This window comes from Rhinolophus ferrumequinum, chromosome 14 (genome assembly GCF_004115265.2).
Source record: "Rhinolophus ferrumequinum isolate MPI-CBG mRhiFer1 chromosome 14, mRhiFer1_v1.p, whole genome shotgun sequence".
NCBI lineage: Eukaryota > Metazoa > Chordata > Mammalia > Chiroptera > Rhinolophidae > Rhinolophus > Rhinolophus ferrumequinum.
The window spans coordinates 60,756,871-60,773,106 of NC_046297.1; the positions used below are offsets into that span (position 1 = coordinate 60,756,871).

The following is a 16,236-nucleotide window of genomic DNA, read 5'->3' on the forward strand; positions in this document are numbered from 1 at the left end:
TGACGCCGGCTCCACCATCCCCGTCCTTGGGCAGGATGAGCTCACTCCTTCCTTAGGGACCTCGCGTTCTCCTTGCCCTGATTCGACCTTTCTTTCCCATATCTTCTCGTGATTGACATCTCCCTGACATTCAGGTCTCAGCTCCAAGTCGTCTAATCCTTCCCTGACCAATTACTGAAAGCCGATCGCCCCAGTGCATGTCAGGTGACCTCACGATGTTTTTTCCTTCATAGCAGTTATCACTACCTGAAATTATCTTGTGTATTTATGTGTTTAAAAGCCTGTTTTCTGTCTCCCTTCACCAGACTGGGAGCTCTCTCTGTGCCTTTGTTCTCTAATGTTAGTGTGTCATACGGTGTGTGACACAGTATAGGTACTCCACACATATCCCTTGAATAGTTAATGATGGAACAGTTCCTGTCAACAAACGAGTCTGAAAGACACAGTCCCCCCTGCACTGGATCTCTGGATAATGCCGGAAAAAAACTGCTGAATTGTTGCTCTTTGAATTCCTCCCTTTGACTGGATTCTGTTCCTTTGTTAGGTTATACTGTCCTTTTTCAAATAGGTTTCTTTTGCAGTCTTTCAAACCTCAACTCCAAGCTGTACTCTTTCACCTTTCGGTTTGGAAAGCACATTCCACATGACTTATGCGGATATGGTGGCAAAGGTTTTCATGAGTGTGGGAATGTCACTCTCACACTCTCAGTGGGCACCTCACTCCAGCCTCCTGTCTTAAACATGTGTGGAAGGCTCCTTGTCCTGTGTCTGATCGTGACATTGGGGCTCACAGTACATGTTCCCCCTTTACTCCAAGCTGACCACAGCTTAGCTCTGGACAGTAAACTGGCTCTTCCAGTCTCTCAGTCTGAGGAGAACGTGGCTTTGGCCATGAGCTACAACAGGCATCTGTCGGGGCCAGGCTTTTAATAACACTCATTTGTTATCAAGGGAGCAGTTGTAGCAGAATTTCACTTAGAGGCAATAGATAATCTTTCCTGAGGTTTCCATGGGGACCTGGAGTTTTAGAGCAATTTCTGGGAAGAACATTGGAAAGAAATTGAGGAGCAAAATGTTAATATAGTCATACACTGTTCTGGCACACACCATTTCTAGAATCATGAGTGATGGATGAGTCACTTCCCCCTCAAGGCGCACAGGGTGCTGAGCTGTGTATGACCTCCTTGGGGCCAGGTGTTACCTAGTCCCTGCACTCAGAATACAGGAAAAATCAGTCCTTAGTCCTCATTACAGATGTGCTTTTGTTAGTCACTTGCTGTGTGGCCTTGGAGAAGTCACTTAACCTCTCTGGGACTTGGTTGTCTTAAAAGAGTTAATTTGAGAGAGAGAGAGAGGTTTTGTGTGTGTGTGTGTGTGTGTGTGTGTGTGTGTTTGTGTGAGAATGTTTCATACTCTATAAAGTTTTAAATAGCTAACACTGTGTGTCTAATTATGTTTATTAACCATTTAATCCTCAAAACAACACTATAAAGTAGATACTATTATTCTTCCCACATTATCGATGGGAAAACCAAGACACAGTAAATTAAAGTCACTTACCCAAAGCCACATAGCTAGTGAGAGGCAAGATTTGAATCCAAGTAATCCCACTCTAGGACCAGCTGCCGTCATTCATTTTACCCAGCTCTCAGTCCCCCCCACATTCTGGAATCAAATTCCAGTCATTAGGTGTTCTCTATTGTGGGGCAGAAGTGGGGCTTCCAGCTTTTGTATGATGGCCTGGGCAAAGTATTCACCAAAATAACCTACCCTGTAGTTACTGCAAAGAATGTTTATCAGTGAATTTGAAACTTTGTGAGCTTAAGAGTTATCGGACAGTTCGTTAAAAACAAACAAACAAAAAAACAGATGCTCTGACCCCTCCCTGAGAGCTGCTGATTCAGTAAGCACAACAGTCGTGCTTCAGTTGCACATAGTAACAGAAGTTCCTTGATCTGGCTACTCGAAGCCAGAAGGGATTTGGTTCAAAGTCGCAGAGAAGGGAAGCAAACATTTGGAGAGGGGGCCATGAGATCTAGCAGCCAGAGATGCCTCACGTCACTCCCTTGGTGCCTGGACCCATGAATTTGGGCAGCACCATCACTGGCTCAGAGCATACACTGCATCCTGAAGGACATAATCCCGCCGTCACCAGGTAGTGTCTCTAAGCTGGTGCCTTGCTTCCGCCTTCAAGGGGCCATTCATTCTACCATGGGTTACGGGAGCATGGTAGGACCAGAGAGTCCTGGGGGAACCAGCACATGGATAGCTTCTTTCTCTGTACATGGATTCGTGATCAGAAGCAATGTTGAGTGTGGGTAAGTTACTGTAATTCACTGTATTTAGTTACCCGAGTCTCCAGGGCCAAATTCCACCGGCTGCGACATTCCATTTCAGTTTCCTATAAGCCGACGGTGGTTACAGTTCTGGATAAACACTTCCGTTTATAATCATCCTGCTTGTTCCTGATGCTTTTGAATGTTGAGTGAACTTACCGATGGCCGGGATTTTTATTTCAAAACTTGGAACCCAAGATGCACATCTTAAATATCTAAGGCATTAGGCATTTTAAAGTAAACGAAGTTACAAAAAAGTATTGCGGAACTTGATTCAATAATTACCTCATTACAGGAAATAACAATTGTGGTCAGTTCCAAGCAGTATCAATCCTTATAAGAATTAAACCAGAATAAAAGTATATATTTGGACTCTTCACCAAGCAGTGAAGCCAGGAGTTGTGTTATATGATTATCTCAGGGTAAAAAAAGAAAAGGAAGGAAGGAAGGAAGGAGGGAAGGAGGGAAGGAGGGAAGGAGGGAAGGAAGGAAGGAGATAGTGTTTATTTTTTTAAATGTCATTTTAAAGAGATTCCTTTTGCTTTCCCACCCTCTTAGCTCTGTCAGTTAAGTGACTGCCACCTATTGAACTTCGAGGTTTCTTGGCAACTTATAAAAACAAACAAACCAATTTGGTTCAATCTCTATGGAGGGCAGTCCAGGTAGTTATTTGAAAATGACCTATGAGCATACCCTTTGACTTAGTTATTCCCCCTCTAGGAATTTATCTTACAGATATATGTAAGATGATGAGGGTTTGTCAGTGTAGCATTGTGGATAACTTCAAAAGACTGGAAACAGCCTAGGTAGGGGCTCACCCACTGGAGATTGATGAAATGAATTATGATACAGCCGGAGAAGAAAATTACGAAGCTGTGAAAATAAATGAGGAAGGTTATGGTTCGTAAGCAGAGTGGTGACATTTTTATTCTTTTGTACTTGAGCTTATGTTATATTCTTTTGCATGTATTAAATCAGCAAAATCAAGTTTGAAAAGCAAGTGAAAAAGTGTATATTAAAAGAGAAACAATATTTGTGTCTTTGCTTGTGTTTGTACAGACTATCTAAAAGAATATCCAATGCCCCAAAGAAACTGGTCATATTCGTTGCCTCTGGAGAGCAGAATGGTTGGCTGGGGTCGAGAAACGTCATTGTATACCCTTTTGTGTTTTTAAGAGTTGTGAGCCCTGTGGATACAGTATTACTTACTATAAGTAATAGCTTCAAACACTTAAAAAAAATGAAGACGTCACACGTTACCCACACAGCTCTGTTTCCCCCCGCCCCCAAACAAACACAGCTTTTAACACATACAGATTCAGAGGCTGTGTAGTTACGGCAGCACTGAGCAACAGCAGGAAAAGCCAGGATGTGTGATGCATATGGACAGAACCTGAAGGTGACGTTCACGTGACAGGAGACTGACGAATGAGGAACAAAATGCCCCACGTTGTTTTTCTATTCTATTGCTCTTAGCCTTTTGTTCAACAGTTCTGTGATTTGGCTGCTGGGAGTTACAGGCGAGATCTTTCAACAGCTGAGGCGCTGTGTGTGCTGATGAGGGCTGTGTTTCTGTGCCCTGTAGGGCCTTGAGCTGCAATCTGGGGACAGAAAGGCTCAGGAAGCCCATGAACTCGTGCAAAGAGAGAAAAACCTTCTTAGTAGATATCTCTCGATTTCTTTTAGGAATCTGAAAATAACACCTTCCGGGAAACCATAATGATAGCTCACATTTACTGGGCATTCATTTTTATACCAGGCACTGCTCAAAGCTACTTGTGTATAAAATCATTAATCCTCACACCAGCCCTGTGAAGTAGGGATTATTGTTATCCCTATTTTTCAGGTGAGGAAAATTTCACCCACGGGCAACCTGCCCAAAGGGGCACAGTTAATACATTTGAACCTGGGTCTGACTCCAGAATTACTACCTCATAGAATGAAGATCCATACACACTGGAATACGTCCAAAGGCAAAATCTGGGCATTACTTCTCATGCTGGTCTCAGGATTGAGGGACAGGGTGGAATATAAAAGTGAGAGCCTAGAGAAGTAATGGGGTGGCCTGTCTTTTGTATATGGGGTACTTTTACTCCTGGAGAGCTTTGAACCACCGGAGGAGATTTAGAGCTTAATCTCATAGGAAAAAGGAGGCTATGGTGGGAAGCTCTTAAGCAAGGGAGGGATGTGGGAGAACTAGTGTTTTGCAGAATGTCCATTAACTGTGGTTGGCAGATTGGGGTTGGCAGAAGGGACAGGGGGGTACTAGAGGGCAGAGACGTGCATGTAAACGGATGGCGGTCAGGCCTGGGGAGGCCGCTGTGGAAATGGATCTGAGGGAAAATGGATCTGGCAGGTTTTGTTTTGAGGGTTTGTTAGAGTTCATAGAAGTTGAAGGTTGAAAGGGAAGCAAAGAGAATCACATGTTTCGCATGCTCTGTGGTCCAGGGATGGGTTGAGGAGGAGCTTCATCCTCGTACAGTCAGGTCAGGTGCATTTAATGCTCTGCCAGTTTCTCTGCTCTGGGCTTTCATAGTCTCACATGTCCGCCAAACAGAAGGTATAGCAGATGTTGTCAATTCCCCCCATCCCCATGCACGCACACACAGTATCCCAGGATCTGTCGCGAGGTCTGCTTTGGGCCTCTCGACATGGGGTGAGAGAGTGACTTGCCTTGGAGGAGACTATGATTAGAGTGTCAAAAGCAGAAGACCTAGAAGAGGCACAATGGGGAGCAGAAAAATTGGTGGAGAACTCAGTCCATTTTCCTGGAAATCATTCATGAGGAAAGATATACCTAGTGAAATGTCCTGAAATCTCAGTGCATGTATCCCCGAAAGGGAATGTTTTTTTTCTTACTTTTTGTTTTTAATATGTGATTAGTAATCTTAGCTTTGTAGGCAAAATTAGCTGGATTCTCACCAAAGAGTAAACTGCAAATCAGATACTCTGTGACAATAATTTTCGAATCGTGCTCTGCAAGACAGTAGGACTTCTAAGGAACTTTCTTAGAAGCCTCCGCAAGAAGAGGTGAATAGATCTTAATAATTGATTAACACTTACTGAACTCTAATTAGACCATGGGCCGACCCCTATGCTATGTCTTGGTCTGCACGATCTCACTTAATCCGTCCAGTATACGCTGTGATACAGGTGCTACTGCTTCACACAAGAGCAAGCTGAGGCTCAAAGAGGTCACCCAGCTAGGTAGTAACTGGACAAAGTGGGATTCAGCCCTTGAGCTGTTTGACTCTGGAGCCCATGCCCTTCAGAGGCAAGGCTGTAGCTACTCTCCTCCCCGCCCCTTGGCCATCCGTGCCATCCGGAACTCAGATTTTGACATCATGGAGAGCCCACAGGGGACAGGAAGTACACTGTTGGCTGGGGGGCTGGGAAAGAATCCATTAAAACATGGCACACTTTGACGGGCTTCTTTAAAAGTCTTGGGGTCTTGCATTCCCGCGGTACAGGGGACTTTTATAATGCGTTCTGCTGATGGCTTTCTGCTCTCTTGTTTCACAAGGGGGAGCATTCCACAAAGGAACGGGAGTGAGGTCGCTGCAGGGAGGGAGTACGGCTTTCTGCAAGGAAGAGCACGCTCTCTCTCCCTCCCTCTTTCCCTTCTTCTCTCTCATTCTCTCTCTCATAATTATTTGCAGAGCCATTTGAAAGTAGGTTGCAGACATGACCTATACATACTTCAGAATTTCTTAAGAACATTTTTCTGTCTAATCCCAGTTTCATTATCATGTCCAAGAAATTCAACATTGATGCAACCATATTATCTAATACGTAGTCTATATTCATATTTCTCCAAATACACCCAAGATGTCTTTTATTGCCTTTTTTCAGTCCTGAATCAATTTTGTGTTTTTTAAATTACTCTATGCATGTATTATGATAGCAATTCTGAAGGCAGCAAAGAGGAGACCACAGCTCACAAACACTGCAGTTTCACAAGATGCACTGCAGGTAAAAGTGATTAAGGATCAGTAATGTCCTAGGGTCCTGCTGGATGCATTCCTGCGGGAGGTGGACCTCTAATTCCTGGTGGAGGGGGTCTCATTGCTGACGTGGACATGGCTATTGGTGTTTCTCGAGCAGGGGGAAGCCCACTTGGTGGGCCCATGGGTGGTCTCATACCAGGTGGAGGAGCCGTAATGCCTGGAGGTGGGGGTGCTTGGCACACAGGTGTAGGGGGAGTCTCCTGACTTGTTGGGATGGTCCCCCAACCCCTTGGACAGGGCCTGCTAACCCAGCAGGAGCCTGGGGAATTGGAACACCAGCTGGTGCCCCTCTGCCAGCAGCCAGGCCAACCCCAGGGCCTCCTGCAGCTCCAGCAAATCGTATGAGAGCAATGCCAGTATCTTTGGGGGATGGCCCCTCCACAGTCATGGAGACCAAGTTCTCCCCGAGCAGTAACACCAGACGCACAACTTGCTCTGGCTGCTTCGCATTCTCTGGCTCCATCTTCCTGAATTCATCACAGTCACACAGGATCAAGTTCACAGGCTTGTCGAAAGCCTTCAAGGCGCCAGTGAAGACTCGGCCAGGATCCACCTCATTCTGTAGTGAAAGTGCTGCAGCATCTTGCTGCTCTTTCCCACAGTCATGGGATGGTCACAAAGCCAATATCTCCAGTGACATTTGGGAACCCTAGGACCTCAGGGAAGGCTACCGATAAAGGTACGATGCAGGTTCTGCTACAGAGAGTGCAACCTGGGGCAGAAGCTTCAATCAGCAGGTGGGAACCTGATTTTTCACTTGGAATCGGCTATGTGGAATGTTCCAAGACTGCTCTACCCACCTTTGGGGTGTCTTGGCTAAGAACACCTGCCTCAGTTCTGCCTGGAAATCGCCCACAGGTGCCTGCTGCTGCTGCTGCTGAGATTGCCTCAGGGAGAGCTGATGCCCTTGGCTGTCCTCTCATGTTTGACTTGGTCTTCCACCTCTGGCAGGTGCTGTTCTATAGTCTGTCTCAAGTGGAAGCGCTTCGGTCCCTGGCCTGCTGCATCGTGCTGCTGGCCGTTCCTCAGAACAAAACATCAGGCGTCTCCAGCTGCGGGGCCAACATGTTTGTGTTTGATCCTCGTCATTTTTCTGGAGTATTTTGCTGCAAAATGTTCGTAATTTTTCCTGGCTATTTACTACTCCATGAAGCTGATTTGCCATGATTTATTAATACATTTCTCTTTGGTTCCTATTATAAATATAACGTGGTGCTAAGGGGAACTTTTTCCCCCTCAATTTTGACTCAGGAACCAATTCAATAGATACCAGATTCCAAAGTGAGAGCGAGACTGACCATCATATATAGAATTCACCAAGTGTCACAGTGGGTCAGGTTCCCAGGAAAAGAGTCTGTGATGGAGATTTGTGTACAGGAGGTTTTGGGGAGTGTTTGGGGATCAACAGCTGTGGAAGAATAAAGGAAGTGGGACTGGGCAGAGGGAATAGTTGAACTTTGATGCAGTCACCACAAAGGCCCCTGCCGACCCTCCTCTAGGTCCGGAGCTGAGATGGTCCTGCAGACTTGTCCCTTATTGAGGCAAGGAGGCCAGGGTTTTATACCTCTATATGGACCAGTCATGGAAGCAGATTGCTCCGGGGGTAGGGATGTGACCTTAGGGGAGGTAGTTCTCTCTTCACCTTAGAGCACTTTTCAGAGAGACTCAGAGTGGGAGTGAGGGTCTCCATCCTCAGGGGAGATGTGGGCAGAGACCACAGCATCAACTACACCAGGGAGTCTCGAACCTGTTGTGAAGTCTTGGACTCTGGCAGCCATACTGAATACACAAATGGGGAGGACGGGGAGGGCAGAGCGATGCCCCTGGAGAGGGCATTGCATGTGTGACTCCTCCCTCACTTCTCAGGGGAAAGGCTGGGGTGCTACCTCCTTCTCTGAAGGTGTATGAACAGGGCTACCTTAGGACCACATATCGAACTTGAAAACTAGTTTCTACAGTTGGTGGCAAAGAACTGGCTAGAGTGGCCTGTGCCAGCAGGACACAGTGGGATTTAGTTCTGCCCTCCCCGGGTTTGTTGGGGCAAATGTTGAGAATGTGGGCTCCCTGAGAAAGAACTGCGTGAGAGACACTTAAGAAAGAATCTTAGAAAAAAATTATTTAAGACTCACAAGAAGTTGTAAAAATAAAACAGAGTTCCCATGAGCCGTTTACCCAGCTTTCCCTAATAACATCTTAAAACCATAGCACGTTTTCAAAACTAGTGAATTGACATTGACATTGGTATAATACTATGAATTAAACTACAGACTTTACTTGGTTTTCATGAATTTTTATATGTACCCGTGTGTGTGTGTGTGTGTGTATCACCATGAAATTTTATCACATAAAATAGATTTGTGGGTTTGTGTAATCACCACCACAGTCAGGATACATCACTGCTCCATTACTACAAAGAACCCACCTCCCTCCATCTACAGCTTTGCAGTCAGACCCTCCAGCCAACCCTACCCCCTGGCAACCACTGATCTGTTCTCCTTCACTGTCATTTTTTCATTCCAAGAATATTCCATAATGGAATTATGCAGCGTGTAACCTTTGGAGATTGGCTCTTTTCATTCAGTGGAACATCCTTGAGTCCCAGGTGGTTGCATGTGTCAACAGTTCATTCTTTTTTATATCTCAGTAGTATTCAATTGTATACCCGGCCTTAGTTTGTGTATCCCTTCCCAGTGGGAGTCATGTAAGTCCTGCCCTGAGGGGATCCTCTGGGAGGGTGAGGGGAACTCCAGGAAGTCTGAGTGGAGAGGACTGCCAGGGAAGAGGGGCAGAGTGGTAGGGGCTGCTGGGATGAAATACGTCTCCCTTGTCCTGAGAATTAAAACTGGAGAGGTCCCCCAAGATGGGGATCTCCAAAGAGTCCATGAAAAGTGCCACAAGCAAGAGGCAATTTTATACGTCGGCAAAGCCCAGTGAGCATGAAGTCAGCTTCCAACAGTAGCAGTCTCAAGCCCGTTACAGTATTTCCAGACAGAACCACCTATGTCTCCACCTTCCGTCTGTTTTGACATGGAATCCAAAAGGGCAGCCAGTGAGTGGGGGAGGAAATGTGAAGGCGTAGTGGAAGAGAGAGGAAACTGACTGCATCGAAGTCCCCTTTTTCCTCCCTTTCTACTCACCTCTCACCGAGGTGCTGGCTCTAGCTGAGAAGGGGCAGAAATCTGTGGGATGAAAACGGAATTGTTAATTAATATAATAAACTGACACATTCAATTACTCTATCAAGACCATGTTTGTGACTTGATTGTCATTATCTGAAAATGACCCGAGCAGGCAGGGGACTGCAATAGTTGTCTCTAGAGTCAAGGACAAGCTCCTTTCTTCTTCCTACTGCCCCCCACCCCCATCCCACCATAATGAATACATTTTAAAAGGATGGTGGGAAAAGAACAGTAAAGTGTGTTTTGATTATGTCCACACAGCAGTTCCATAAATAAATTGAAAATAAACATCTATACATAAGCCCTTTGCTTCTTTTATAGTATAATTTCCTTAGAGTAAATTCCTAGGAATGGGGTTGATAGGTCAAAGGGCATGGATATTTTTGTGGGTCTCAAAATATATTGCCAAATTGCTTTTCTAAGGGTTTGTACCAATTTACATTCCCACCAGCTACTGTATGAAAGTTTTATCACATATTTAATGGTACAGGATAATACAAGATTGTTAATGTAATGGGATTAAATGTGCTATTTGAGGTTTGGAGTAATTTTTAAAGTGCTTTTATTATATGACAATTCCTGTATTCGGTGTTTTAGCAATCTCTTTAAACTTGACATTAATATCTTGAGTATAGAGTCTTGCTAAGGGTCTGATTTTATATAATAAATTAATTACTGGCTGTTCATATCCAGCTTCCAGAAGGTTTCCTGGAGCACTTAGAAGATCAACTCCTGTAGGATTTGTGGGCAAGGAGGAAAGGGAGAGGTCATGGCCAGAGGATCAGTGAATACAAGAGACAAGTTCAAGGGCTGTGAGTGAGAGGCACTAAATGAAACAAGGAACCGGGAGTAAGGAGATGGCCAGGAGGTTGGAAGGTCAGGTGGGAAAGGGCCTCAGGAGACAAAGACTCTGGCCCAGGCCTCAAACAGGGCAGTGGGATAGGAAATATGCTCCACCTCCCCAAATATCAATGAATTCAAAATGTATTTATTGTAAAAAACACAAAATGGACTCTCTTAACCATTTTCAAGTGTGCAGTTCAGTGGTGCTAAGTATTCACATTGAGGTGAAACACCTCCAGAACTTTTTCGTCTCACAAAATGGAAATTCTTTACCCTTTGAAGAACAACATCCCCCATCCCCTTCCCTCAGCCCCCCCGTAGCCATCATTTTACTTACTGTTCCTATGAGCTTGACTACTCTAGATATCTCAATATAAGTGCAATATTTGTCTTTTTGTGGCTGGCTTATTTCACTTAGCGTAATGTCCTCGAGGTTCATTCATGCATGACATTGACAGGGCTTCCTTCCTTCTTAAACCTGAATAATAGTATTCAGCTGTACGTTGTATGTACAGACCCCATTTTGTTTATCCATTCATCTGTTGATGGACATTTGGTTTGCTGCCACCTCTTGGCTATTGTGAGTAGTGCGGCTATGAACGTGAATACAAGAGTGCAAATACCTTAGAGACTCTGGTTTCAATTCTTTTGGATATATACCCAGAAGTAGGATTGCTGGATCCCGTGGTAGTTCTATTTTTAACTTTTTTAGGAAACTCCGTACTGTTTTTCACAGTGATTGCAGCATTTTACAATCCCACCAATAGCGCACAAGGGTTCCAGTTTTCCCACATCCTTACCAACACATTCTTTTCTGTTTTTTTTCCTTCCATATTAGCTATCCTAATAGGTATGAGGTGATATCTCATCGTGGTTTTGACTTTCATCTCCCTGATGATTAATGCTATTGAATATCTTTTCATATGCTTGTTGGCCATTTGTGTATCTTCTTTGAAGAAATGTCTATTCAACTCCTTTGCTCATTTTTAAATCAGGTTATTTTATTTTTTGTTGTTGGGTTGTAGGAGTTTTTTATATATTCTGGACATGAGCTCCTTATCAGATATATAATTTGCAAATATTTTCTTCTATTCCTTAGTTGCCTTTTCACACTGTTGATTGTATCTTTTGAAGCACAGAATGTTGAAGTTTGAGGTAATCCTCTTTGTCTATTGTTGCTTTTGTTACCTTTGCTTTTGGTGTCATATGGAAGAAATCATTGCCAAGTCCAATGTCATAAAGCTTCTCCCCTGTGTTTTCTTCTAGGAGTTTTATAGTGTTCAGTCTTTAATCCGTTTTGAGTTAATTTTTGTATATGATTTTGTATGTGGTGTAGGATAAGTTCCTTCTTTTGCCTGTGGATATCCAGTTTTCCCAACACCATTTGCTGAAGAGACGACTACTCTTTCCCTATTGAGTGGTATTGGCAACCTTGTCAAAGCTTATCAAATGTTGTGATTATTTTTTATTGGTGAAAAAATAATAACAAAGTCTCAGAATTCTTCTTTTTTAAGGTAGATTGGGGGTCTATCATGACCTTTTTTTTTTTTTCTTTATTTTATTTTTTAATTTATTGGGGTTACAATTGTTAGTAAAATTACATAGATTTCAGGTGTGCAATTCTGTATCACATCATCCATAAATCACACTGTGTGTTCACCACCCAGAGTCAGCTCCCCTTCCATCACCATACATTTGATCCCCCTCACCCTCATCCCCCACCCGCCAATGACCTTTTGAATGAAGTGGAGAGGTCAAAATAAAAATACGAAAATGTAAATAAAACTTTGAGACTATTGGATGGGGACCTAATCACACCTTTTCATAAGATGTCATCAATGCTAAGGGAGAATCAGTTAATTGACAAACTAATTCACCAAGCGAGTGATTATTGTGTGCCCACGATGCAGGCTTTAACCAGGCCCAGGGAATACAGGCATGTGTAAGAGAGAAGTCCCTGATATCTGTGTTTCTATGTAGAATCTCATTTTCTGTTAGTAGCATCAACAAAAATGTGTGTGCCTGCCCTTCTTCTCCTAGGCGTTTGGAGAGGCATATAAGAGGCTGTGAGTTACTGTCCTTGCTCTCAAGCGCCCATGTGAGCTTCTTCTTATGACCCCCCAGGTCTCCTCTGTGTTCATTGCTCTTTGCTAAGGGCTAATACCTGATGAGACAGGCCCATTTCATGGCTTGGAGAATGAAAGGGTAGAGGCCTTAGAGACTGAGGGTTTTGTCCAAATCTCTGGAAGGAGCCAGTGTTCCGTCTATAGAGCTGTTTCCCACTGTCTCCCCCGATGCATCCCACTCTGATTGAAACCAAAGTTTCTGTTGTTTCAGGAACGTAAGTGCTCCATGCAAGAAACACAGAGAAAATCAGGTAAAAAGAGACATTGCTTTTCCAAGTCACAGACTAACAGAGACATTCAGTGGCACCCTCACTTGGGCTGAACAATGGCAGTTGTGTATGAGTTAACACAATGCTTTGTTTTGCAGTTATTTGGTTAGGTGGTGTTGTGGCTGTTTGCTCATGGACAGTGAAAGAATTCACGAGTCAGATAGAAATATAGAATATTTATTAAAGCAAGGGGAGAGTGGGCTGGGCAGAGTCTGCTGGAAACTACTACCCGGAGTCTTTGTTTCATCTTTAGTTTTATATTTTCTAGTCAGGATGTAAATTTCTTAAGCCTGTAGTGGAATTTTCTAGCGAGTTGGGCTTTGTCAGTTGGGGTGGGGGAAGGTGCAGTTAAGCCGTTATCGCCACCTTCGCATATGGTATGTAAGTTTAAGTTGGAGTCAGGAGTGGATCTCACACAGATGCAAAACCTTTCCCAAGTCACATGGCTAGCACTGGGCTGAAGTAAATAGAAACAGTAAAATTGGTCTGCATAGTCAATGTACAGGAAGCAGAACCATTAACAGTTGGTGGAAAGGAGGTCACGGAAAGGAAGCAAAGGAAGGAAGGGGAAAAAAAAGCTTTCAAAAAGTCCCAAGCTAAATTACACTTGTTAAATCAAATTATACCAGAGATTCAAACCTCAAAATAGGAGATCTAGTGCCACCATTACAATCCCTCTGTCTGAACAGGTGTTTTATTTCTTTTTAAATGGAGTACGTATGCATGTGTGAGTTGGAGTCTCTTGCATTGACTGTTCCCTCAGCATAACTTCTCTTAGCTCCGTATGATGAAGGATTTTCAATATCATTAAGAGGTGTGTCAAGTGTATATGAGAAACCCAGTTGTAATCATTGTTGTAATCAAATTATTTATGCTTAAGTTAACTGTCCGTTAATTCGGATATAGTTCTTACTCGATAATGTAGGTCCCATCTTTTTTTTTAAATAAACTTTTTACTTTGGAATATTTTGGGTTTATAGAAGAGTTGCAGAGTTCCCATATATCCCTCATTGAGTTTCATTTTCCTCTAATATTAACATATTTTCATGGTACTTTCGTCAAAAACTAAGAAACCAACATTGATACATTACTATTAGTTAAACTCCAGACTTTATTTGGAGTTCGCCAGTTTTTTCACTAATGCCCTTCTTTCTGTACCACAGTTGAATTTAAGATACCACATTCCGTTTAGTTGTCATGGCTCTTTAGCCTCTTCTGGTCTGCGACAGTTTCTCAATCTTTCTTTGTTTTCCATGACTTTGACACCTTATTCATGTTACTTTATGATGTCAGATTGTGAAGGTTAAAGGAAAGAACAAATACAAGCTCAGCTACAGTTCCTGGTACGTTACAGGTGGTCAGGAAGTGAAAGTTTACAAAATAATCACATTACCATTAATGCTATCAAGGTTACCAATATCCTTGGTATGCACAGTCACTGAGTGACACATACTTGGCTTTGAACATCATGGTTCCTTTTTCAAACTTTTTAACATTTTTGAAATAATTTTAGACTTAAAAAACGTTACAAAAATACGACAGAGAATTCCCACATTACTTCACCGCCTTCCCCTAATATTAACATCTTACATAGAGTACAATGATCATAACTAGGAAACTAACATTGATGCAATACTCAGCAAACTACAGATCTTACTCAAATTTGCTAGTTTTTGCATTAATGATTTTTTTCCGGAGCCAGGATCCAATCATGGATCCCACATTAAATGTAGTTATGAGAAAGAGACTAACTTAAGTCTTCTCTTAGTTTTTCCTGGTCTCGATGACCTGTACAGTTTTGAAGAGAGATGGTCAGTTTCTTTATGGAAAGTCCTTCCATTCGGGTTTGTCTCTGTCTTCTCAGATTTAAATTGAGGTAATGCAGTTTGGGCACGAATACCTCAGAAGCAATGTGATGTTCTCCATGCACCATATCAGGAGGTACATACACAAGTCAATATATTTTATCACTGGTAATGCTAACCTTGACCTCTTAGTTAAAGGGGTGCCTGCCGGCTTTCTCCACCATTCATTATTCTTTTTCCTTTTGTAACTAACAAAGATCTTGAGGAGAGACTTTGACTATGAGACTTTGAGACTATGAAAATATCCTGTTTCTCATACTTTTCGCCTGCTAGTTTTAGCATCTACAGATGATTCTTGCCTGCAGCAATTATCACTGTGACGTTTGATTATTGATGGTTTTCTATTTCTTTTATGTCTTCTCCGTTTATTAAATGGAATTCCTCTGTAAGGAAGAGTTGTCCCTATTTATTTATTTACACCAGAATGGGCTTACGCATATTTATTTTATGATCGGTTATAATCTAATATTATCGTTATTTATTTTGCTGCTCAAATCATTCCAACTCTGGCCATTTAGGAGCTTAATCAGGTTGTACCTTTTAACATGCCCCATCATTTTTCAGTCTTTTTTTTTTTTTTTTTTGAGCACTTCCTTTTTGTTTTCGGCTTGTCTTATATTTTCCTTGTACCGACCTTGGAATCAACCATTTCTCCAAGAAGCACCAGTTTCTTTTACTGGAGAATGGATTTAGAAATCTTGGTGGTGGTGGGCATGCTTGTTGCTTCTGGGGCATCATTGCTTCTAGGTCTTCTTGGTGAACAAGAAATATTTGTATGGATACGAACATACACGCACATCTACATTTATTTCAGTATGTATCTGTCTAAATATTAAAAGCCATGATGAAGCCATTCATTCTAAGGTAAATGCATGAGTATCTGTAAGGCAGGCTTCTATTTGTCTCCTAATATAATAAAGAGAACAAGTCCATTGCAATATTGCAGAGTCAATAATACTTGTTTACTTTCAATTTTATATTATGATTCAGATAGCTGAGGTTGCCAGAGAAGAGACGTAAGCTCATATAATTCTGAAACCAGAAATAAAGATAATAATAGGGGTATCCAATTCACATTTCCTAGGTTCGAATTCTGTGCAGTGCTGTTCTGGGAGGTGTTAATGTGCTTATTATCAGGATGAAAGAGCTCTATGGTCCAATAAGTTTGGGAAATTCGGCATGGTGGATTCCCCACACTGTGTTACTCTGCCCAGGGATTATTAAAGGAGGCTTTTAAAGTATGTCTTACAGAAAAATTATATGTTTAAAACAAAACATTTATCAGACGTTATGGAAGCAGAAGATACAAGAAGAAAAAGTAAACGTGTCAAATATATACGCATTTTCTGTCCTACAAATTTATTTGGGACAAAATGCACAATAACCTGAAAATTTTAAAGTGTGACCACATTCCTTGTTAAGAGAGACTGCCAGAAGATATGTCTTCACATGGCTTTTAAAACCTTAAATTGCAGGGAAATTGTACGAGCTTTACCAAGGGGGCAAATATATTCTTTAGAAAAAAGGTGTTCTCCATTCCTGCCATTGAAATACAGCGTCACAGAATTTATGGAAAAGCTAACAACAAAGACAAAAAATCCTTTCTCAAAG

The 16,236-nt window shown here is 42.5% G+C and overlaps 1 pseudogene; it reads right to left on the minus strand.

Moving 5' to 3' along the window:
* Positions 1 to 6,298: 6,298 nt before the first annotated feature.
* On the minus strand, positions 6,299 to 6,949 carry LOC117034020 (small nuclear ribonucleoprotein-associated protein N-like; annotated as a pseudogene).
* Between the last annotated feature and the right edge of the window lie 9,287 nt (positions 6,950 to 16,236).